Raw genomic sequence first — 26,519 nt, forward strand, 5'->3', positions numbered from 1 at the left:
TCCAGCGTTGGTCGTCCGTGCAGGCGCATGCGCAGAACTATCTTTCATCCCCGAATTTCTGCATGCTTATCTGCAGTACATTTCATGCAAACAATTTTTTTAGGTACCACAATACTATAGATGTGCGTTGACGCTTTCACCCTCAAACTGAAAAGCCATTGCGAAAGCCTCAATATAAACTAATTGGATCCTTTTACACGCTTCATAACGATCTTTTCATAAGGTCAGAGTGTAGGTATGTTTTCGAAATTATTACGTTCTACAAAACATTTATCTTTAGATGAGTCGTTCATGCCTACCTTGTATCTTTCACAGGATAGAAGGGTTTTGATTTATCAGCTGGTATAGGGCCATATTGCAACCTTGAAAACATCGGATATTGAAGCATTTGCTCCACTATCGCTAGACGCTATAATTGCTGGCGTGTCTGCTCCATCGCCAGCAATTTTTCTTTTCAGTGGCTTCAGGCAAGCACAGTGCCTCATCTACGCACTGGCGTAGGCATCGGTATACCGTCCTTTTTGATTGGGGAAAAAGGAGCTTTATTATTTCTGCATCAAGAGCTTCTGCAAGTGAAACACTCCGTAGAATAAAATTTTCGCCTCTATCTTCTGCCGAGGCAGTTTGGGAAAGAATACGCGCGAGCAGCACTGACATCTGTACCTGTCAGATAACGACGATAGAGTCAGAGAATTTGAGGGAAGACAAGGTAAGTTTTGCACTTCGCAATGGCGGATGACCGTCTGGTTTAATCCTGCAAATTTCTGGAATACCAGTTTACCATAATGGCTTGTGGGTACAATGGCGTATCATTTCCCTAGCTGGCCTGCACTCAAGATGTACCCTTAAAGCTAAGCATTTTGACAGGATTGCCTGTCTGATTGGGATAATTTTATTTGTGACTCGGGGTCGTAACCAAAAAATTTGTTTATTTTCCCGACGTTTCGGAATCAACTCGGCTCCTTTTTGAAAGGAGAGTGACGACGACGATGTCGAGGCGCAAATTTTAATATATCATAGTCCATGTGGGAGAAGAGGGCGTAAGGGAGGGTTGGATGAGTGGTTGTACAATTTTTCTTGACTACTTGAACAGGGTAGGCCAAGTGCGGTGCGAGATGATTCTGCGCTTACACCGTGAATATAACGTAACACAGGCTTCCTTTGAAACGGCTTAAGCTTTCGTTTTTTGTTGGTCTTGGTTGTAAAAATTTCAATTTTTTTCGTAGACAATCTGAAACCGTGTTCCCTCCCAAGCCGGACACTCCTAAGACACGGACACGGACCATAACATTACTTTCCCATCAACTGAAATTTTCTCCGTTCCGGCCTTCCCGCCTCCTCCACTATGAAATCTTAAAAGTTGCGCCTAGACATCCCCGTCGTCAATCCCCCCACGGAGGAGCCGAGCTAATGGTTCCTATACGTAGGAAAAATAAGCTTAGCCATTGGTTGGAGCTACCCGGAATGGGAAGCACAATGCGGCCAGTAAATCTGTCGATTAGTCTGTTATGTTATGATTAGCCCTATTAATTGAATTGCGGACAGCAGAGTCGGGTAGCGCCCACATCTGTCTGCTGTTCAGGCGTGGGCCAGTGAATTCTGCCCTTTCTTTCTTTCTTTCTTGCAACAGCCAGAAGAACCGTCACTTTTTCTGCTACCAGGCTTCATCTCACGTGGATCTGCGTACATGTACGGAATGGCCAAGAATGACAAAGGAAGCCCTCATGATCCTGTTTTTGTTCTATAGAGTGTCTTCTTTAGTAACATTCTCGCTTGCCCAGCTTCGTTTATGCTGTTACTTTCTTTACGTAGCTGTGCTATCAAGATTGCGACAACCATTGGCGAAGCGAATGAACAGCTCGCGTGGCGTGTATTTGTGAAATGCAGGATTTGAGAGGGCGCTGCGAAAGCCCGTGCGAGAAAACGCCGATAAACTGTGACGCACCTGCTATCATTTCACTGTGCTGCAGTGCTGTCGCCAGGTGTAGTTAATAGCGTTGCGTCCTCTACTCGATTTAGTGCAGGCAGGTTTTGGTTGACCCGCAACGGAGAACTATTGTGCAGCACCGGAGCTCCAACATTTACGACAGCGACGAACAGTGGTAGAGCAGGGTCATATTATGGACGGTTGACGCTGAAGCTATAGAAAGTTAGCCCGAGCCATTTTCAGCATCTGTCATGACGCAAAGAGACTTGGACTTGCTGTGCTATGTACTGATGCGAATTCCCATGGAAGCAGTACTGTCCCTACAGGACGCCAATCTCCCTTTGATACCAGACCTGAGGAATGCTACGCAGATGGAGGCTGTCTACTCCATTCGACTTGCCCTGGAAGCTGTCGACGCTGTTGAGACTCGTAAATTGCTCATTATCTGGCTCGTCCGCTGCGTCGCCGAGCGGGAGGCACTGCTGCGCTTGCGACGTCAGTAACGTGCGAGCAGTTTCGCCCTCCCGCTGCATGCGGCGGCGACCGCCAGCTTCGTTCTGCCCGAGCGATTGGAGACCGTTGTGAAATATGCGGACGGCAATACCAAGTGCATGTGCGATCAGCGTTCGCTGCCGTATCCGTTCGTACACGCCACGACGAGCTGCGTGTCACTGCCGCTGTCCACTTCGTGCTGCAAAAAAACCCCGAAGAAATACTCGACAAACTCGGTTTAGCATTTGGCAGTGCCCGTCAGCACTGACGGGCACTGACGGGCCTGACGTTGGCGCATGGTTTACGAACAACGCCAAGACAGGACGCCTTTTGAATATTTCTGACCGAGAAGACCAGACAGTAGTCGAGGAACCTGACCAGCCTTACGTTGGCAGGACGCCTTTTGAAGACAGGACGCCTTTTGAATATTTCTGACCGAGAAGACCAGACAGTAGTCGAGGAACCTGACCAGGCCTGACGTTGGCGCATGGTTTACGAACAACGCCAAGACAGGACGCCTTTTGAATATTTCTGACCGAGAAGACCAGACAGTAGTCGAGGAACCTGACCAGCCTTCTCGCAAGAGAAGCCAGCCTTCTGGTAAGACACACTTTTCTTCAAGCGAAGTCCTTCCATGTCACTTGAGAAGTATAGTATTCCGTTGAAGCTTAGTAGCATAGCTTGTATGAAGTCCGTAGTGCTCATAGCGTCTGGGCCAGTATTACGCTAATGCTTGCCAATGCAAGGAAATTAGGCAGAACTTTGTGCTTACAATGGCTGTGCTATGTTTGCTGCTATGGAAGCCTATAAGCGAATGACGGCTATAACTTTTCCTGTAGCTATGATACTTAATTTCGCGGCTCCCAACCATTCAAGTCACTTTTCGTCGGATACATGCCGAGTAAGTTAATGAAGCGCCTTCGTGGCTTCTAGGACGCGTACCAGGGCTGTCATTTCAAGATAGAATGCACATTGCTATTTGCAAGCTCTTCGCTAACGTAGCTTTGTCATTTGTTTTGTTTGCAGCTTCAGTAGTGCATAAACTCGCTTTCCTATATAGCCTTGGAAGTATTCGCCCTGCGTGAATCTTTTAACTTGTCTATGCATTGCTTTTGCTTGTTTCCGTCTGTGTTAAACACGTGTACCTGCTCGTTGAGCAATTTGCCTTGATTCCAGAAGTAACCCCGGCCATGCGCCTCTTGTAAAATACTGCAGAATATTGAAGAGCCCCGAACAGACATCGATAATTCAATTAACGGTCGATTGCACCTTTCTGTTATTTTTTTGTCGACCATTTCTTTGGACGTCGTAATGCTGACAGGGTCATGCACGTGACGTCATCAGGCCAAGCAACGTCGATTACTCTATATATGGGGTTCATCAGTTCCCATTGTTCTACTGGCATGCTTTCGCCACGCGGTCGCATGCCCCCTATATAATCCGCGGACATAGTACGGCGTTGCCTACTAGCCAGGCAGCGGTTAGCGAAGCCTGCTGTGTCATGCCAGTGACGCCCGAATGACGGAACATTTTATCTTTATTGACTCTTTACACGGCGATACCGTAAGTGCCCGAATCTTTGATCGCGTGGTAACTCGTCCATTGCTTTCCTCGGCTACATGCGTTACCTCAGAGTTTATAACGGATGTGCATGACGCCGGTGCGGATGAGTAAACTTCTGTTTCGGCGGATATCGTAGACAGCGAGTAGGTGACCGAAGTTCCGCTACAGCCTAAGTGTACATGTTCGCCCTTTCGCAGCTCATTATGCCTCGTCCAAAATGCGCCAGCACAGCCTTAGGATCCTGGCTACAAATGTATTCCAAGCTGTCCAAATCTTTTCACTTGGGAATTAGATCAGGGTCAGTCGGGTTTGGTCTTGACCATTTACTTGGCTGTAAATTGTCATGTTTCTGATTCAGTAAGGTTCCTCAATGTGGACACTGATTATTTTTCAGCCTAATCGCTCACGGGTGGGCTCAGTTGCGATACATTTGTTCTTGCTGCGCAAGAGCCAGCTGGCTACGTAGATGTTCTGAGCTTCGTTGCACTTTTTTGCCAAAAATGTGTTATCGCTAGCAACTTGCTTACTCTGTGGACCATCACGTTCAGCACTGAACATCAGCCGCTTGTCGGCGTATAGCTAACGTCGCCGATGCTTCGGTGCATTGATTCAAGTGTGCGCCCGTTGCCCCCCCCCCCCCTCTTTTTTTTATTCGTTAGCGATAGAGCGGACGTAAATTTCTGTGAGTTACGGTGGATGTTTGTAGATAACGTGCGATAAGCTTACTCTGCCACAAAGCAGCGCTACCAGCTTTACCACTATTTATCGAGGGGCACTCGCTCTTCCCGACGTTCCATGGAGGAGCTGTTTTTGCGAGGCTAGCAATACGGCCCTTGCATACGAGTTCATTGTGTTATCCGCTAGCAAACCATATAGCGCACAGAGGCGGCCACACACAGTCTGCAAGAAAAAAGCGGTCGATGCACCTGGTCGCACAGATTTATTCCATTCTTTAACATGCCAGTAACCATTTCTGCTGCCAACTATACTGCACAGGTATTTACCGCTCCAAATTTCGCAGGAGGGATGAAGCGCAGTGCGTTAGCAAACACACATTTGAGTTTCTGTCAGCTGACGGTACATAAGCGTGGGAGAAACTGTAATGGATTGGTATTGGCGCACTTTTGCTGATGCAGCGTACAGCGAGCAACCGAAAGTTTCATCCGATTCCTGTAGAGTGAGCCGCTTCGTTAAAACGGGTCTATTCGCACAGTGCGCGCCGATGGATGCACCACTGCTGGCGCTCTCGCTATGGGAAATCGGGAACAGTCCACACTGATTTTTGCGTCGTTGCTCGTGCTGTAAGCGCCATTAAAGAAATGAGTATGTTTAGAATCTCGCCGGCGTTATTATAATAAGTGGGTTGTCTAAAGTTGTCAGGCGGGCTATAGTCCGTTGCTGCGTCGGCGTTCCTGGAAAGCCCTCAGCTGCTTCAACTATACAACAGCGACAGCTTTATCGTAGGAAAATCCTTTGTAGCTGATTTAAACGCATCTCAAAGCTTTGTAACTCCTTTCTTTGACTATTTTTGCTTTGGGGAGTGATGTCAAAAAACATTTCTTCAAGCATAGACGACGCACACTTTCGCTGTTTCATCGTGAGGAACATACTGGAATTCACATCCGGTGCTTCGAATTGTGATCACTGCTGAAATCCCCAATAGTGGCAGAAGGATCAACTATCTTGAATGCCTTTCGCCTGCCAAAATATTATTGAATCAGATATGCCCGTTGTACGTAAGTCGTTTTTCTCCAGCTGTGTAATTACCACGTGACTTGTAGTGCAATTGCAACCGCGGTCGCAGGTACCAGCCGATTCATATATACGGCACGGCTTTGCAGAAATGGCGGTGCCCTCTCACAAGCTGTCTACGTTCAAAAAAACTTTGGGAAACTGATAGTAGTTCCGGGAACTTTACGTTTTTTTTTTAATAGTGAAGCAGTTTTATTACTACGTTACAGTGGCGAAGGCGCTGTTATCAAGCATAAGAAAGGCTATGTTGCTGGTCAAAAGCACAAACGCATCGAATGTTTTTTTTGTTTTCTTTATTCGGAGAATAACGCCGACTCAATTTGAAAGCTACATTTAATATTCTACTACGAGTGCTTAAAGCGGCTTTACGCACACGGGATATCATCGCCACACAACAGTCCGAAATAGACGTAACGCTGTTCATCAACGGCTTTTTGCTTCGTGCAGGACCTTCTGTTGCTTGTATTTGTATGCACTTGTACCCGGGAGCTATCCGTGCATCGTGTAAGGCACGCGCTTTAAGTGCTTGCTGTTATTGTCATGGCTTGGCCGAGCTATAGAAACGAGCTAGCTTCCCGCCCCTGGGATATTATTGCCCCCAGCATGCAGTCATAGGTTTTTATTTGTACTTCAGGATGTTTATCTTTCGTCGCAAAAAATGCACATATGACGAGTACCTAGCCAGAATCATAATTTTCAAGTTTCTAATGTCTCTCCCTGCTATTGACACGTGTACTTGTTTGTCTTTATCGGGTGACAGATTTCACCGCCTAACAAATGCTATCGCACAGCGCAGGACGCGCCTGCATGTATCGGAAGTTTCTGGAATGTGATCGATGCTTCCATTCGCTGTCTGTGACCGAACCATGCGTAATCTGATCGCACGTGTGCGCGACACGAATAATGTAGAACTTTGTGGAAGGCACGCGGGTCCCAGCGATTATTCTGGAACATTCGACGACTGATGTATAAAAGCCGACGTGCTTGACCCGCTGATCCGATTTTCGACGATCGGCGACTGTGTTCGCCGCTGTCGCCGTTCTTTAGGTGTAGCCTGTTTTTGATGGCACAAGTTCGCCCAATAAATGGCTAGTTTCGTCAATCACAGTTTTGGTGCCTTCTACACCGTCACTACTACGTGACAATATACCTCCACGGTTTACAATTTTGCTACTGACAAAAAAATTAGGAAGTTACGTAATTACCTTCAACACACCGATTGAATGTGAGGAGTTAAAATGATTAATAATTTCTAAACTGGCTTCAGAAGCACCAAACACGCCACTCCGAACTACTTGAAGACCCGTTAAACACGTAGTACGCCTTATTTGCCTAGTTCTTATTAAAGCTTCGTTCATGTCAGTAGGGACTCCCTGTATGTACTTGCCTTTGTGTGGTGTGTTTTGAATACTTAAAGGTTTCCTTGGCGCCCCATAGTAAATTTGACCCTCTGTTTCTTTAGGAAGGCTCGCGCTTGAAAGAATACTGCTGCAGAGTTTGGAACGCGATACTCGGACAGCATTGCAGGCTGCCCATTTTGCCCCATCCGTGAGCGATGGGTTGTAGGCAGTGGTAGTGTGTTACGAAGACTCGCTCTCGTTTCGTGCAAAAATGCATCAGCTCGGTATGCCCGACGCCCGCCCGTGGTGCAGGAACCCCCTGAAATCATCTACTTCAAATGTGGCGTTTCTATTGCTAAGCTTTGAAAGTGTCTGAATGCGAGGTAGTTGGTACGATATCACGGGTGAGACCAGCGCAAAATAAACGCGGACAAGGGAGGAACATAGGACGGGCGCTGACTGCCAAATAATAGCGTGTATTATGCGCACACACCAATATACCTATGATAAAAAAAGTTATGCAGATCTCGCACACTGTTGGAATGGATGTACGCGAAGCTTTCCGTGCTTAATGCTTTGACTGACAATAATTATCGGTGATGTTGATGGCCAAAGCTTAATTTCTTCAACGTTTAGGCTAACACGAGTGGGGAGTTGATGTTAAACGTTACCTTGCGTGCACCACTGCTGTTTCTCTGCGTAGTACCCAAAACACACAGGGAGAGATGGTTGCTTCAGGCGTTGTGGTGCGCCATATTTTAAAACCTCTGAGAGGCTTGAGCGTTGTCATTTCCTCAAATGGCACATCGCATTGTGGCAGAAGTATTAAACTGGAATTGGATTATGGGGCTGTACGTGCCAAAACCACACTGATTGAGGCAAGCTGCAGTGGCGGACTTCTGAGTAATTTTAACACCGTGATGTACTTCAACGTGCCCCAAAATTTAAGTGCACGTGCCTTTTCTATTTCTCCCTCGTCGACAGGCGGCTGCCGCGACTGGGATCAAATCCGCGCCATCCAACAATACTACAGCCATAAAGCCAACGCGACGGGCACAGAATGTTGATATGACGTCCGACCGCTTCCGTAGTGTCTTGTGAACCCTGCGGTGCACTTAAATTGATGCGGCTCTGCTTCTGCACGCCTTGCGTAAGTTGCCGCTTGACATATTTGCATGGCGTTTATTTTTGAGGAATCGCAACAACGTACTGTGCCGTACCTTGAACTTAAGCTTATCCTGTTTCCCCGCAAACGCGGTCGTATACTAGTAGTCGCCTTTCCTTGCCTTCTCAAGTTGCCTCCGCCGTTCTTATATGGGAACTGCCTCACCTCCCCCCTCTCCTCCTTTCTGCGGTTCTATCTGCGTCCCCTCTGGCCTCGCACGTTAGTTGAAAGGGAAGCGCTGCAGTTTCTGGAATGCTTCCGAGGGAGTCACGGACAATTACAGCTGTCAAGCGGCTAATGTGGTGACGGCCAGGGATCTCCAGAGGGCATTGTGGACATTCGACGCGGTGCGGTGCAAATGAGTTTCTCCTGTCACCTTTCGTGTCTTACTCGCGCTTGTCATGTATCTACGCGCTATGACCCCCCCCGAGGTGGTGAACACGACAGCAGCAGTAGTAGTAAAGTCGAATGAAGAGGCAAAGAAAGCTTGGCTTTAAAAAAGGTAGGGGGCGGGGGTTGCAAATTTGCAATATATCCGCACATGCCTGAAGTCATGAAAAGTGGTCTTGATAAAACCAGATTAGTGGCGAAGATACATGAACTTTGTCTAGTAGACTCAGGTAGTTCGCAATCGGCGCTCATCCTGTGTTCCTCCCTTGCCCGTATTTATTCAGCGCTGTTTTCACCCATCGGTTGCTGAGTCCCTTACATTTATTCTCAGTGTAACTTTTGTAATCTGTAAATTTGTAAATTGTAAATTTTGTAAATTTTCGTAATCTGAACTTCTTGCCGTAATTTTTATCCCTAGGACGGTTCCAGTAGCAAGCGAAGGGAGCGGCGGACTTTAGACCATTTCCATCTGCCAAGACTGCCACAAGGTCATTTACGAAGGCTCCAGCCGAACCGAGGAGACCTCCATCGCTTGTCCAAGCGGCTAAGCGATCGTTACAAAGAACGTGTGTACTGCATTTGTCAAAGGTGCCGGAAAAGGGGACAGTGTTGTGAAGCGAACTGAGCACTGCGAATTTTTGACGAAACAAGGGTGAACTCCACGAACGCAGCGTCATCCGAAGCGGGAGCCCTTCAATCCAATTGCCCTGGACTCAATGATGAGCGGATGTACCGAATCCGCTTGACGTGGCCCCAAAAACGCGCTGCGAATATTGACGACCGCACATTTCTTCACTGATTTTAAAGCAAGACTTCCCTTTCCACCTTCGTTTCTTACGTCCGGCTATACATGACTGACTAGAGTATCTAAATTACTGCCATTTTATTAAAAAGCGCGATTACGTGAAGGCTATGAGTTAATGTATCCAAAACCAAAGAGCGCTCGCTGCACAAGTGACCTTTCTAGTCCACAAAATTCAGTGGTTTGAGGTCCGTGCTGTTAAGCTTTCTGCTCAGTGTTCTTATGTTTCTGACGTGTTTCTTGTGAAATAAATTTGATGAATTTACCTGTATATTGCTGCACTTCTATTTCATAAATTTTGAGTTTTTGCTGTGGACCCTGTCGGTTTGATCGTTTTGGCCATAAACTCTTCGACATCACTTCCGTGATGCAACGTAAAGTGCTCGCCGAGTCCCCATTGCCCCCTTCTCAAACAGCATGTTTGTACTGTATGCCTGGAGAAAATGGGACGTTCTCGCTTTCCCGCAAAAGCTGCGATAACATTCTTTTTATCAACTGAATAAAAATATAGGCCGCCTATATAATATATTGTTCACATTTGGAAACAAGATCATTTAGACTACAAGCCCTTTATTCACGGTGGAAACATTGATGTACGCGCCTCTTCTTGCCTGTCTTGTCAACCATTCGCTAAAACCCACGCAGGCAAAGTTAAGCCCTCTAATTACACAATGTGGCTTTGTCTGACTTCATTATAGCGATTAGTGCAGCCGAAGACAAGTACGGCCTCTATTTCTTTGAAGTATTGGACATACCCTTCGCTCTCTGGTATGAACCATTTGGTAGTGTCCATTCTTTGACAATTTCCCACATGAAGTAAGTTCTCTTGGTGTGTTCATCTGCACACACATCTCCTCACCATTAATTCTTCTCTCGTCAAAAATTGAGCATTGCCTTCATCGTGACAACTTTGCGAGCGTGAACGATCACATGACAGTGTGCATCCACATGAAATACAATAAATTCTTGCATATCCTTCTTGCATTAGATAAACAAACATTGCATGAATATAAATTTGTGACCAGTGTGGCCGTAAACATACACATTGCGGGACAATGCACGTTGCACACGATGAAATCAAAACCAAATTACGAATTACGTTAAGCATTGTAGCACCTACTTATTCGTTTCACACCGATTCAAACATATGCGTTTAATCTGCATAATTTTTTTCCTGTGCTCGTAATGCGTACACCCAATAATTTGCGCATGTTTTTCGTGTAGCTAACTCGAATCTTTTACTGACAAAAAAAAAGAAACTGAACAATTACCATTTTTTACCGGTTAAGCACGAATCACGGGGTAGATCTTCAGCCACAGCGGCCTGATTTCGATGGGAACAAAATGCGAAAATTGTCTTGCACCTTGCACTGCGTGCAGCTAACGGAAGCCCAGGTGGTCGAAATATTAAGAAGCCTCCCTCTACGGCCGGCCTCAAAATCCGATCGTGTTCAAATCGGATCGTCGCACTGCTTCTCGCATTGACCCAACTTCAGCGTGCGGGCTTCATTTGATGCTTACCAGGGAAGTAAAATCAGTATCGCTCAAGTTCTGAATATGTTAGTACTGACAGCCTATAGTGCTTCACGCGTCGTGGTTGCTCAGTGGCTTTGGCGCTGCGGTGCTAAGCGCGAGATTTCCAGATCGAATCCTGGCCGTATCAACGGGTGTAGGGCCCGGTTGTAAGCTTGGAAGCGTGGTATATTATTAGAGGCATTTACTACACCAACGCCAGACGCTATAATTACTGGCGTGTCCGCTTCCTCGTCAATAATTTTTCTTTTCAGTGGTTTTAGGCAAAGACTGTGCCACTTCTATGCGCTGTCGTAGGCGTCGGTGTGATGTTTGATTTTGTTACAGGGATGTCTTTTAGTGGAGGATCAAGTGCTGCTGCCAGCGAATCCCTCCGTATAATAATGTTTTCGTCTCTATCTTCTGCAGAGGCAGCTTACGAGGCGAGACGCGCGAGCAGCCCCGAGATCTGTACCTGCCAGATAACGGCGATACCTAAGGCGAGACCCTAAGTGGCCCCATCAAGAAATAAGTTTAATTTCCCGAAGTTTCGGAAGCAACGCGGCTCCTTCTTGAAGAACTTTCCCTTCTTGAAGGGAGAGTGACGACGGCGATGTCGAGGCGCAAGTTGAATCTTTCATAGTCCATGTGGGGAAGAGAGGAGTGAATGTGTGGTTGTACAATTTTTCTTGGCTACTAGAGAGGGGTAGGCCAGGTGCGGTGCGAGATGATTCTGCACTTACACCGTGATTATAACCTAATACAGGCTTCCGCTGGAATGGTTTAAGCCTTCGTATTTTGTGGGTCTCGGTTGAGAGAATATCAATTTTTTTTGTAGGAAATTTGAAACCCTCTTCCCTCCCAAGCCGAACACTCCTAAGACACGGTCCATAATATTACCTTCCCATTACCTAAATTTTGCTCCGCTCCGGCCTTTTCGCCTCCTCGAATATGAAATCTTAAAAGTTGGGCTTCCACATCCCCGTCGTCAATCCCCCCTGTAGCAAACGTGATGAAAAAAATTGGCAGTGGCTTAGCTCGGCGATGCCAGGATATACGTAGCGAAAGCTAAGACATAGCATGGTTAGCCTTGGTTAATCTTGATTGCAAATCCCGGTTAGTATGGTTGTCTAGCAATGTTACGGCGTTTAGCCAGTCGTTCGGCGCGCTGTTCGTCTGTTTCTTGCGCGATTCGTTTCCTCTTCATCTCGTTCCGATGTCGATTCCAGGCCTCCTCCTGCTCATCAGAATTGTCGCCCTCCGTACCACCGCCTTCACTGTGATTGCGGCGCACGCGAGCTCTCCTTTTCAATCCTCCGACATGTTATCAGGCATGCGACGCAGCAGGTGAAGTGAGCGGAGGCGGGTTCAACGACGAGGAACGCGGTGTGACGTCATGTGCCTCCTCTGAGCCCGGCCACGGTGTGAAATTGCAAGTGCGCGGCCAGTAAAGCTGTCGCTTTAATAAACTTGCCTTTTGGTTAGTATGGGAAGCACCATGCCACCAGTAAATCGGCCTATTAGTCTGTGATGTCATTATTAGCCCTATTGCTTGTTTGCGGAGAGCAGAGCCGGGTAGCGCCCACATTTATTTGCTGTTCAGGCGTGGGTCAATGAATTCTGCCCTTTCCTTCTTTCTTGCAACAGCCACAAGAAGAGTCGCTTTTCCTGCTACCTGGCTTCACCTCACGAGGATCTGCGTACATGTACGGAATGGCCAAGAATGACAAAGGAAGGCCTCATGGTCCTGTTTTGGTTTTGTCAGCCCCGAGAACGAACTACAGGGGCGCTGCGAGCGCCGCTCGCGTGACGTCAGGGCACGGACTCGCGCCTGTCGTCTGCTACAGTTCGGTACAGTAAGTATAGTTGGGATGGTGTACGGGTGCTTTCTGCGGTGTTTTCGTTTGTTCGCCCTCGTTCTTTCTGCTTGTATACTAATGGCGGTCGCCTCAAATAAAATTTTATGACATCTTAATTCGCGAAAATTTATTCAAAGAGCTCATTTCTTAGACGGCAATGCAGCTCTAAAAGGCAACGCTGCAGTACCAGCCGAAGGAGCGCAGACCAGCCCATTGCGGGTTCTTCATGCGCGGATCGACAACCGCAAGAACATAGCGTGTATGAACCGAGTTATGATACCATACCTGCAGCGGTGCAACAAGTATGTCACGAACGCTGACTATATATTACATCTACAAAAGTTACCTTGATTTTAATCCGCTAAAGCAGGTTTGTTCATGACCAGTGGTTTATGGTATAATATCGAATTTTTGCATTTTTTCGAAGAAACGCTCGACAGTAACACGAGGACTTAACACTGCAGTTTAGATCCTACAATCACCACTTGCTTCTTTATCTGCTTTTCAAAATTAGACGGTTCTTCACGTGTTTATTTTAAGTGGCTGTAATTTGAAATAAAGGTACTGAAGGCTTACAGCTATTTGCAGAATACAAAAAGGAATGCATCAATATATATTCCCTTTTCTGTGCTGCACGTTCAACTCACTTGAGAAATTTATTGGTGCTTGTTGCTTGAGCAATATACATGACGAATCTGTTTGGCGAACTGACACAAGCTGCTCGGTACAAATTTTTTAGTTAAATATGCCTTTTGGACCGTACGGTTGCAGCAAGAAAGAAGTCGAAGCGTCAATCATTCGTAGTATGGGAGATATTGGATATAATTCCCCGGTGGAGGGTCAAAAATCGTGAAATGTGTAAGGCTTGTGGTTTTTCTTTTATGAAGGTTTGCGAGGTTCTCTTTTATGTACCGATGAAACGAATAGGTCTCCGTTTGTATCATTAAACAACGCTGGATCGAGCCATGGTGATGCAGAAGGTGCATGTATTTTCCTTTTCTTGGCAATCGAAGCTGCGCTGTAGTACCTCGAGAATACTTTAGGCATTCAAAATGGCGCTGTAAAAAATGCTTTATGGTTTCAATTCGAAGTTGTAGTGAACTGATGGGTTTCGCGAAGAGTGGGTTCCTCGCCATACCGACAGTAGGGTGCTACCGTTGCATTAGGGGTGTGCCATATTATCGATAAAGGCTACTGAGGGCCACCATGGAACATTTAATACATCGCTTGCAATTGATTGGCTCTCGACCTTAACCACGAAACTTTTCTCTGAGGTGATTGCTACTATGGTATTTGTGAATTTACTATGTCAGTACTCTACATGACGCACTGTTGTGTTAGCAGCCATGAACAATTGGTTTTTTAGGGGCCTGTTTCAGAGAGGGATGAAAGTAGCAGCAAACGTTTTCATAAGAAATCCGCGCCTCTTTCTTTTACGCATTATTATATGACCATGCTTGACTAGAACAACTCACCGGAGTAATAAGGATCACGATGACAGCTTCTCTGGAAAGTGTCTTTCTAACACGGATAACATGTTGACGCCAATTACCAAGCTTCTTTCCGTGTAAAATGCAATGTCTCTCATAGCTAAATACTAAGGGAATGTTAAGTGTTTATCGAAGCATGATACACAACTTCGCGTGCTGAATTTGCAGACATTCTTTTTACGCAAAATTTATGGACAGACGCGACGCATATAAACCAGTAGACCCCTTCAACGCTCCATAGCTTGCGATATCCAAGCCGTAAATTTCCTCGACTCACGCGCTTCTGAAGAAGAAACTGTGGTTCAGGCATGACAGCAGAAACAAGCCGACATATCATTCAATAAGTACGGCTTCAGTCACCCATACCCCAAGCTAACACGAAGGGAACGAGCGCGCGCGGCAGCCGAGCGAGCCGTAGCGAGCGGCGTCCTGGCCGTGACGTCACTCGCGAGAGGCACCACTCCAAATTCTCGCCGCTAATAATAGGGTGTCTTCTTTAGTACCATTCTCGTTTGCCCAGCTTCGTTTATGGTGTTACTTTTTTGAGGTAGGTGTGCTATCAAGGTTGCGACAACGATGCTCGAAGCTCAGAAACAGCTTGCGTGACGTGTATTTGTGAAATGCAGAATTTTAGAGGGCGCTGCGAAAGCCCGTGCGAGAAAACGCCGATAAACTGTGACGCACCTGCTATCATTTCACTGTGCTGCAGTGCTGTCGCCAGGTATAGTCATTAACGTTGCGTCCTCTACTGGATTCACTGCAGGCAAGATTTGGTTCATCCGCAACGGAGTACTGCTGTGCAGCACCGAAGCCCCAACATATACGACAGCGACGACTGTGGCAGAGCAGGGCTATATATTATCGACGGTCGATGCTGATGTTATAGAAAGTTAGCCCGAGCCATTTTCAGCATCTGTCATGACGCAAGGAGAATTGGACTTGGTTTGCGATGTACTGATGATAATGTCCATGCAAGACCTGCTGTCCCTACAGGACGCCAATATGCCTTGGATACCAGACTTGAGGAATGCTACGCAGGTGGAGGCTGTCCACTCCATTCGACTTGCCCTGGAAGCTGTCGACGCTTTTGAGACCCGTAAATTGCTCATTGGCTCGCTCTTGCGCTATCTCGCCGGGCGGCGGGCACTGCGCTTGCGACGTTAGTATGGTGTCAGCAGTGTCCGCACTCCCGCTGCATGCGGCGGTGACCGCCAGCTTCGTTCTGCCCGAGCGATTGGAGACCGCTGGGAAATATGCGGGCGGCCATACCAAGTGCATGTGCGATCAGCGTTCGCTGCTGTATCTGTTCGTACACGCCATGACGAGCTGCGAAGGGCGTGTCACTGCCGCTGTCCACTTCGTGCTGCAAAAAGAAAAAAAAAAACTGAAGAAATACTCGAAGGCCATTTCGACAAACTCGGCTTAGCATTTGCCGGTTCCCGTTGGCGCACGGTTTATGAATAACGCCAAGACAGGAGGCCTCTTGAATACTTCTGACCGAGAAGACCCGATAGTAGTCAAGGAACCTGACTAGCCTTCTCGCAAGACAAGACGGCCTTCTGGTAAGACGCACTTTTCTTCAAGCGAAGTCTTTCCATTTCACTTGAGAAGTATAGAACGACAGAAAGCTGAGCTAGTTGGTAAGGATTCATTATGCAAAAAAGAGGCGAGGCGATGTAAAAAATTCATTAGCAAAAAAAGAGTAGTGGCTATTCCGTACATTCAGCGTCGCACAGGCTTAAAAAAGCTGCAAGTAGATGTGCTGTTAAAGTTGCTTTCACTGCTCCCAATAAGCTAGGTAAGATATGCGCTGCCGTGCGTAGGAAAAAGGAGCAGGTAAAAGGCAAGAAAAGAAGAGATATTTGTCCAGTGAAGCAAAATAAGAACAGGTTTACTGACTGTCGTATGGGTGTGGTTTATGAGATTCCCCTTAGCTGTGGCAAGTTCTAGGTAGGGCAAATGGGGCGGTGTATCAATCAGAGGCTAATGGAACATAAAAGGTCGTTAACCGGTGGATCGCCTTCGAATCTTTCCCTACATTGCCAAGATTGTAACTGCATGCCAGAGTTACATGAATGCGCGATATTGTACAGGCATAAGAATGAAGATACGCGTCTTATGGCAGAGGCATGGCATATCTATAACGGTGGAAGTGCGTGCGTGAGTCAGCCTTCGCTTACTTTACATTAGGAACAGATTAAGTGCCTTAATAGTTATCTCTCACGTAGACCGACATATGTAGCTAACTGACACGTGGTGGTACCATTCCTGAGCTTGCGCAGATGAGTTTTGTGTCTTCTTTCTTTTTTTCGCATCAGTGCTCTCTTCAGTTCATAGTCGGCCTTCATGTTGTCCACTTCTCTGCTCTTGTGTCCTGTCTGCCCGCCTCACCTCTTTTTTGCATAATGAGAAGCATAGTATTCTGTTGAAGCTTAGTAGCATGGCTTGCATGAATTCCCAAGTGGCCATAGCGTCTGGGCCAGTCTCACGCTATAATGCTTGCCAATGCAAGGACATTGGGCAGAACTTTGTGCTTACAATCGCTATGGTATGTGTGCTGCTATAGGTGCCTAGTCGAATGATGGCTATATTTTTTGCTGTAGCTATGAAACTTGATTTTGCGGCTTCAAACCCCTGAAACTATTGTTCTTCGGATACATGCCGAGGAAGTTAATGAAGTGCCTTCGTGGCTTCAAGGACTCGTACCGGCCATGTCATAGCGAGATAGAACGAACGTTGCTACTTGCAAGCTCTTCACTAACGTAGATTTCTAATTTGTTTTGTTTGCAGCTTCAGTGGTGCATAAACTCGCTTTACTATATAGCTTTGGAAGTATTCGCCCTGCATAAATGTTTAACCTTGCCAATGCACTGCTTTTGCTTATTTTCGCCTTGTGAAACACATGTACCCGCTCGTTGAGCACTTTGCCTTGATTTCAGAAGTAACCCCGGCCAAGCCCCACTTGCAAGATGCGTCAGAATTTTGAAGAGCCCGAACCACCTTCGATAATTCAATGAACGATCGCTTGCGCCTTTTCTGGTTTTTTTTTGTCGGCCATTTCTTTGCACGTCGTAATACGGACAGGATCATGTGCGTGACGTCACCAGGACAAGCAATGTTGATTACTCTATATACGGGCTTCATCAGTTCCCATCGTCCTAGTGGCATGCTTTGGCCACGCCGTCGCATGCCCACTATGCAATCCGCGGATATAGTCCGGCGTTTCCAGCTAGCCAGGCAGCGGTTAGCGAAGCCTGCTGTGTCATGCCAGTAATGCCCGGATGACCGAACATAGAATCTGTATTGACTCTTTACACGGCGATCCCGCGTGCGCCGCAAGTTTTGATCACATGGTAACGCGTCCATTGCTTTCCTCGGCTATCTCCGTTGCCTCAGAGTTTATAATGGATTTGCATTATGGCGACGCGGTTCAATAAACTTCTGTTTCGACGGATATCGTAGACAGCGAATAGGTGAACGAAAGTTTCTCTACAGCTTAAGTTTATAGAAGTTCGCGCTTTCGAAGGTCATTATACCTCGTCCAAAATACGCAAGCACAGCTTAGAATCCTGGCTGTAAATGTTTTCCAACCTGTCCGAACTTTCCTCTTGGGAATTGGATCAGGATCAGCCAGGTTTGATCTTGACTATTTGCTTGGCTGCGAACTGTCATGTTTTTGACTTAGTAAGGTTCCTCGATGTTGACCGTGAGCCTAATTGCTCACGAGTGGGCTGAGTTGCGATAAATTTGTTCTTGCTGCGCACGAGCCAACTGGCTACGTACATGTTCTGAGCTTTGTTACACTTTTTTGCCAAAAATGTGTTATCGCTAGCAACTTGCTTACTCTGTGGACCATCACGTTCAGCACTGAACATCAGCCGCTTGTCGGCGTAGTTACCGTCACCGATGTTTCGGTGCGTTGATTCAAGTGTGCGCCCGTTCCCTTTTTTTTGTGTGATGTGTTGGCGATAGTGTGGGCGCAAATTTCCCCGAGGGCATGGGGTGTACGTGTGTCGGTAACGTGCGATAAGCCTACTGACGCGAAGCAACGCTACCAGCTTTATCACTGTTTATCGAGCGGGACTCAGCCTTCCTGACGTTCCAAGGAGGAAGTGCGTTCTCGCGAGGTTAGCGATAGGACGCTTGTATACGAGTTCACTGTGTTGTCCACTATAGAAAACCGTACAGCGCACAGAGCCGGCCACACACAGTCCGCAGGAAAGAGCGGTCCATGGACTGGGTCACCCAGATTTATTGCATTCTTCAATATGCCAATCACAATTTCTGCTGCCACCTATACTGCAGGTCTTTGCCGCTCCAAATTTCGCAGGCGAGATGAAGCACATTACGTTGGTAAACACACATTTGAGTTTCTGTCCACTGATCGTTCATAAGCGTTGGAGAAACAGTACTGGATTGGTATTCACGCACTTTTGCTGATGCAGCTTACAGCGAGCAACCGAAAGTTTCATCCGATTCCTGTAGAGCACGCTGCTTCATGTAAACGGGTCTATTCGCAAACTGCGCGCCGACGGATGCATCACTGGAAGCGGGTTCACTGTATAGGCAATCGGGAATGGAGGCAGCAGTCCGCAGTAATTTTTGCATCGCTGCTCATGCTTGCCTGTTCGGTTCGCGTTTTTCGATAATAAAGACCTGTCGCATGTGTGTGGTTTCTTTAAGCTCCAAGGCATGTCGACGAAGTATTGTTCCATAGCAGCAACAGGTAAATCAGCGCGAAACAATCCACAAAAGCAATAGAGATTACCTCCTCGACAAATTGTGCTATGGCGCGTGTTGATTCTGCATCGAACGCAAATCAACCACTTTGATTTCCTTTTGTTTTTAAGTGATTTCGTTTTGCCCATGTCGGTGTGCTTTCTCACGGCGTGCCCGTATAGTTGCTTCTCGATCTGCTGGTGACGTTGATCCGCGACATTTAAGAACCCATTTGGAATAAAGGAAACGACGGGAATCGCATACGTTGATGCAACGTTTGTCAAACAACCAAGTCCTCCCGACCCTTTGAAATATGACACTCGGCTTAGTTCAGTTAGCAGGACCCCGGGGGCTATAACAGGCACTGTCAAATTGAATCGTGTCGTTCGAATCCCGCCGTATAGGTGCTCTTATGGTTAATGGCGGAGCCTTTGCCGCCCCGAGAGCCAATAGAAACGGACAGGATGGCTAATTTCGTCATGTGGCTAAATTTGATGAATGTCCAGAGTGAAACCAATGTAAAGCGTCTGCGATCATCGCGGCTAGCACATCGCAACTTGCAGCGAACCTGATATCGGAGGCAAGCGAAACCAAGAGTGTGGCTTGAACTTGGAGCCATGCGTTCATCCCGCTTCGCCTCGCTACCCTGCCCAAGATCCTCACTTTTCTCTGACGACTCCCCAGGTACATTGTAGTTCCAATTAAAGGAGTAAATTGGCAACAACTGATAGACCATCCTTTCTTATATCGAGTGTCATCCTGGAGAATACCGAACAAAATTTCGTGAGAGACCGCATATAGGCTTTAGCACGGGTATTTAACACTTCATTCTCATCAACAGTTTCGGCACTCTCTATCCAATAATGATTTATATCGCCGAATGCTGGTGAAACAAATATTACTGCGGTGGCTTTGCGAAGTAGCCTGTGGGTGAGAGCATTCATAAAACCTTCCTTCATAACATGCTTGAAACGGGCCCACAATAATTTGTTTTCTTGTTTATTCTAGCCTCCGAGTTCGCACGAAATGTTTTTCATCAAAAGAAGTAAAAACCATTGTGGTCATTTTTCGCCATTTTAGTCATGTCAAAAACAATTGCGCCAGGTCCTACAAACCATAATTGGCTCTGTTCAAAGTGAAGTAAGCGCGGTTTAAATCCGCTCTCCACCCCCTATTGGGCGGATCAAAAAGTGAAATAGCTCGAAAATTAATAATTATGCGCATTGTATTATTTATGACTGTCTTATTCTATGGCCTTTAGTTAGGCTTTAGTTAGGAGATAAACTCATTTCGTTTGCATCTGCAAATACCTAATCGTACCTTGGCACCGATACATGTAAATTTAATTTAGAATTCTCAACTTTGCATTAGAGTGAAGTGGCTTTATATAGGAGATAATCGATGCAAAGAACATATGAGAAAAAAAATACATTACATGCGGAAAATACCAGATTATTCAAGTAGCAATTGTTTGTGCCAAGCTTTTTTCATCCCAGGCAAACATAAACTGATTGTGCCCAGCCACGTGCAACATGGCTTGCGTTATACAAAGCAAAGTCCTCAAAATATACCGCTGTTTTATTTTCATTATCGCCGAAGCAACTATCGTGCATGACATAACCATGCACTGCTTGTCTTCTGACGCCGCCATTTGATAACTCAGCTACTAGAGAAGATAATCCCCGCTTACTCAATGGAAACGAGGTCGAGATGGGCCCAGCATCAGCCAAGTAAAGGTTTCTTTTTTGCGTGTTTAGGCTACACAAAGTGCAAATTCCAATAGCTGAAATACTTATTTTACGCTTGGCCCTTTTACATTGTGACGTTTGCTAACAGTAATCTATATTGGATACAATTCTTAATGTTAATATGTGCGCTTATTCGAATGACAATCGAACAATGATTGCACAAATATCAAATTACATAAAATTAAAAAATATATATAGATGCCGATATTAAAATTAAGAGCCACAATTAGTAGGAAGGTGTTTCGTGATATGTGCAATACTTTCAAGTAATTGCAATTTCGGGTCTGTTGAATGATTTTTAGACACCGCTCATCGGGGAAGAAAAGGCACCTTATCTAAAAATATTGGCATGCTTGGATAAACTGTTTTCAGTGCCTTCATGAACATTTAATAAGTGTCGTGTTGTAATTGTAAAACAAGCGCTTTCAAACATTATTCGCTCTTTTCCACAAAGGACTAAAGCATTCAGTCTTACTCGCAGACTACATTCCTGTCAGAAAGCATGCTTCTTGGTATTTGCTGGCAAATTCGTTACCCTTAGCTACTACGCTGATCGGCGTGCAGGTGCTGCCTATGTCACATTTTAGCACTGGATACTGTAGTTCTGCAGTTTGCCCATAAGTTCTGTAAGGGTCACTAAAGAAATGTGCATGCTTAGAATCTCGTCGGTGTTATTATAGTAAGAGGGTTGTCTAAAATTGGTCAGGCGTGCTATAGCTTGTTGCTGCGTCAACGTTCCTGGAAAGCCTTGACGTGCTTGAACTATACAGCAGGGACAGCTTTAATGTAGGAAAATCCTTTTTAGCTGATATAAACATATCTCAAAACCTTGTAACTCCTTTATTTGGGCATTGCATTGGGTAATGATGTCAAAAACACATTTAGTCAAGCATAGACAACGTACACTTCCTCAGTTTCAGCGTGACGAACAGGCTGAAATTCAAGTCCGAGGCTTCGAATTGTGATCACTACTTAAATCCCCAATAGTAGCGGAAGGATGAACTATCTTGGTTGTCTTTCGCTTGCCAATATATTGAATCCGATATGCGCTTTGTACCTAAGACGTTGTTCTCCTGCTGTTTAATTACCACGGGACTTGTAGTGCAATTGCAACCTCGTTCGCAGATACCAGCCGATTCATTTATATGACCCGGCTTTCCAGAAATGGCGCTGCCCTCTCACAATATGTCTATATGTTCAAAAGAACTTTGGGAAATTGATAATAGTTCCGGGAACATTACGTTTGTTAATGACAGTTTTATTCCTACGTTACCGGGGTGAAGGCGCCGTTATCAAGAATAAAAAAGGTACGTTACCAGCCAAAAGCACAAACACATCGAATGTTTTGTTTTTCTTTTTCGACGAATAATGCCGACTAAATTTGAAAACTACAATTTACTGTTCTGCTGCTAGCGCGCAAAGCGGCTTTGTCGCACGTGGGATAACATCGCCATCCAACAGTCCGAATTAGACGCAACGCTGTTCACCAACGGCTTGTTGCTACGTACAGCACCTTTCATTGCTTTTGTTTGTATGCACTTGTATCCGGGAGCTATGAGCGCATCGTGTAAGGCACGCGCCATTAGAGTGCATGCTGTTATTGTCGTGGCTTGGCCCAGTTAGAAACGAGCTAGCTTCCCGCCCGTCGGATATTACTGCGCTGAGCACACAGTCGCAGGTTATTATTTGTACTTCAGGATATTTATCTTCTGTCGCAAAAAAATACACATACGGCGCGTACCTAGCCAGAAACATCATTTTGAAGCTTCTGATGACTCCAATATCCCTCCGTCGTTTACAAATTGGCTACTGGCAAAAAAAATGAAGTTACGTAATTACCTTGAATACACTGATTGCATGTGAAGAGCTAAAATAATTCGTAATTTCTAAACTAACTTCGGAAGTACAAAAAAAAAAAAAACGCCGTTCAGAACAACTTCAAGTCCCGTTAAACACGTAGTATGCTTTATTTGCGTATGTCTTCTTGAAGCTCCGTTCATGTTAGCTGGGACTCCCTGTATGTAATTTACCTTGTGTACTCTTTTGAATATTTAAAAATTCCCTTGGCGCGATTGAAACGCGATACTAGGACAGCATTGCAGCCAGCATATTTTGCCCCATGCTTGAGCGCTGGGTCGTATGCAGTGGTAGTGTATGACCAAGACTAGCTCTCGTTTGGTGCAAAAATGCATTAGCTCGGTATGCCCGACGCCCACCGGTGGTGCAGGAACTCCCTGAAATCATCTACTTCAAATATGACGTTTCAATTGCTTAGGTAGAAAGTGTATGAATGCGAGGTAGTTGGTACAATATCAAGGGCGGAAACAGCGCAAAATAAACACGGACAAGGGAGGAACACGGGACGGGCGCTGACTGCCAAATAATAGCGTGTATTGTGCCCGTACACCAATATACCTATGGGAAAAAAAAGTTATGCAGATCCCACGCACTGTGGGAATCGATGTAAGCGAAGCTTTCCGTGCTGGATGCTTTGATTTACTATAATTAGCGATGATGTTGATGGCCAACGCTTAATTTCTTCAACGTTTAGGCTAACACGAGTGGGGAGTTGATGTTAAACGTTACCTTGCGTGCACCACTGCTGTTTCTCTGCGTAGTACCCAAAACACACAGGGAGAGGTGGTTGCTTCAGGCGTTGTGGTGCTCCATATTTTAAAACCTCTGAGAGGCTTGAGCGTTGTCATTTCCTCAAATAGCACATCGCATTGTGGCAGAAGTATTAAACTGGAATTGGATTATGGGGCTGTACGTGCCAAAACCACACTAATTGAGGCAAGCCGTAGTGGCAGACTTCGGAGTAATTTTAACACCGTGATGTTCTTCAACGTGCCCCAAAATCTAAGTGCACGGGCCTTTTCTTTTTCGCCCTAGTTCAAATGCGGCTGCCGCCACTGGGATAAAATCTGCGACCTCTAGCAATGCAGCGGGCACAGAAAGTTGATTTGATGACTGTCCGCTTCCGTAGTGTCTCCTGGATCCTGCGGTGTGTTTTAATTAATGCGGTTCTGCTTCTGCACTCGCTGCGCAAGCTGCGTGCTTGAAATATTTTCATGGCGTTTGCTTTTCAGGAATAGCTTCAACGTACTGTACCGTACCCTGAACCTAGGCTTATTCTGTTTCCTCGCAACCGCTGTCGCATAATAGTGGGGTTTCCTTGCATTCTCACGTCACTTCCCACCTCTCTTATATGGAAACTGCCCAACACCACCCAGACAAGAGAAGGCCTGAACGCTCGGCGAGTGACGTAACGGAGAAGAGGCCGGCCGCGTGCTCGGGGATACGGGTGAAATGAAGTAATAACGCCCTCATGGGCAACGTTAACCAGAGCGCAGTTATTAATTTTTTAGGCATAGTTTAGCAGATGGCCCGCAGAGAACAGAGGATGTTCCAAGTTTATTTTATTTCTGCAAAACTATTTACGCGCCGCATTATTAAAAAACCCGTCCATAAAAAATGAAATGAATCAACCTTCGGATTGAGAACGAATTTCAGGTAAATGACAGGGAGCATGACTTATATTGAAAAGCCAATGCTGCTGTCTTCTTTGCCTTGATTTATCGTCAGCCTCAAAGAGTGCCATTCATGCGACCACAAAAGTTCTTCAACAAAATGGTAGCACTGCCACATAAAACAAATCTCATGACAACTTCACTGGTGGGCCCTTCTTCACATTCGGGACACATGTATTTATTCCAGCCTGGATTATGCTCTAAACGAATAATTTCACTTTCGAGGCATTAATAGATACAGTACCACAGCCCACATATTTACAACACCTCAAATGAGTTTAGCAACGGAGATACATAACATCCGAGCAAATAGTTACAAAGAAACAGTTGCCTTATTTCACAGAATTCCAGCTTTTCTCTTATTTGCCTTAGCATTGGCACCCAATATTCCGTCTTTGATATTGCGGAATCATGAACGCGCAATTTTTGCGCCCCGATTTGTATTTGCTCCAGCAATTGGGCACGTAGTACGTATTCGGCATATCCTGGCGTGAATGTAATCCACATTGCACGGTTATGAAGCTTGCCGGGCACACAACCGCAATTGTAGAACAAGCGCAGACCACTGTTCACGTCCAGGAAAATAGAGTGAGCTCTGAACCATGTGGCAGCATTCCAGGACTTTTCTGATCCTGAAGCTATCCAAGGAGCAGCCGGATTCCCGGTACTAATCGAATTGTTATCGCCGTCGTCGCGCACTCGGTCTTTCGCGTCTCATTTTCAACACAGGTGCGCCACTCATAGCTTTGTAGCGCGCTCCACGGAACTTCTCCGTGGGCCTCTTTTGCGTGACGTAGCTCAAGCAGAGAGGGAACAGCTAGAAGGACTTACTCTAGAGGGTGTTGAACTGCCTCTTCTCCTCTTTCTCATCTTCTCCTTTCTACAGTTCTAGTCCCCTCTGGCCTCGCTAATTAGCAGAAAGGGAAGCCCTCCAGTTTCTGCAATGCTTGTGAGGGGAGTCACGGATAATTACAGCTGTCAATCCACCGTTGTGACAACTGCCCAGAAGCTCAGGAGCTTCTGGGCAGTCCACGGGGTGGAGTGAAAACGTATTTCTCCCGTCGCCTTTCCTTTCTTACTCCCGCTTGTCATGTATATACATGCTGTGAACGTGCCCCCGAGGCGGTGCGCGCGACAGCAGCAGCAGCAGTGGGAAAGTCCAAGGAAGATGCAAAGAAAGCTTCGCTTTAAAAAAAGGCGGGGGGGAGGGGGTTGCAAATTTGCAATATATCCACGCATGCCTCAAGTCATAAAAAGTGATCTCTGAATGATAAAACAACATTAGTGGCGAAGATAAAAGAACTCTCTGTCTAGTAAACTATAGTAGTTCGCAATCAGCCCTCATCCTGTGTTCCTCCCATGTCCGTACATATTCAGCGCTGCTTTCACCCATCAGTTGTTGAGCAGTTTACATTAGTTCTCGATGTACCTTTTGTGATGTTTACAAATTTTCCTAAGCTCGTATTTTTACCGTGCTTCTTCTCTCTAGGACGGTTCCGGTAGCAAGCGAAGGGAGCGGCGGACATAAGGGCATTTCCATCTGCCAAGGCTGCCAAAAGGTACTTCCCGAGGGCTCCAACCAAACAAAGGAGACCTTCATTGCTTGTCCAAACGGCGGAAGCGAACGGTACGAAGAACGTGTGTACTGCATTTGTGAAAGGTGCCCGAACAGGGGACACAGTGTTGAGAAGTGAATTGAACAGTATTAATTTTTCCCGAAGCAAGGGTGAACTCCACGGACGCAGCGTCTTCGAAGTGGGAGCCCTTCAATCGCTGCCCTGGACCCAATGATGAGCGCTGGTACCGAATCCACATTACGTGGGCCCTAAAACAGGCTCTGAATATTGACGACCACGCATGTCTTCAGTGACTGAAAGCGAAAATTCCCTTTCCACGCAATTTTTTACGTCCGGCTACACGACTGACTAGAGTATCTAAATTACTGCCATCTTTAAAACCCATGATTACGCGAAGGCTATGAGCTACTGTATTTAAAACTGAACAGTGCTCACTGCAAAAGTGACCTCTCTGCTCCGCGAAAATTTAATTCAGTGTGTTAAGGTTCGTGTCGTTAAACTTTCTCCTCAGAGTTCTTATATTTCTGACGTGTTTCTTGTGAAACGAACTTGATGACTTCATCTGTATATTGCTGTACTTATATTTAATAAATTTTGATTTTTGCCCTTGACTTTGTGAGTTTCGTAATTTTCGTCACAAACTCTTGGACGTC

General features: G+C 46.1%; 2 long non-coding RNA genes across 2 annotated transcripts; both read left to right on the forward strand.

Annotated features, from left to right (window-relative positions):
- Positions 1-2,930: 2,930 nt before the first annotated feature.
- Positions 2,931-9,702, forward strand: LOC129380322 (uncharacterized). The gene is made up of 2 exons (XR_008608318.1): positions 2,931-3,019; positions 9,048-9,702. It is a non-coding gene; the product is annotated as an uncharacterized lncRNA (long non-coding RNA).
- A 5,122-nt stretch (positions 9,703-14,824) lies between these two features.
- On the forward strand, positions 14,825-26,477 carry LOC129380323 (uncharacterized). The gene is made up of 2 exons (XR_008608319.2): positions 14,825-15,854; positions 25,779-26,477. It is a non-coding gene; the product is annotated as an uncharacterized lncRNA (long non-coding RNA).
- The last annotated feature ends 42 nt before the right edge of the window (positions 26,478-26,519 follow it).

The sequence above is a fragment of the Dermacentor andersoni genome, chromosome 10 (assembly GCF_023375885.2).
Source record: "Dermacentor andersoni chromosome 10, qqDerAnde1_hic_scaffold, whole genome shotgun sequence".
In the NCBI taxonomy this organism is placed as follows: domain Eukaryota; kingdom Metazoa; phylum Arthropoda; class Arachnida; order Ixodida; family Ixodidae; genus Dermacentor; species Dermacentor andersoni.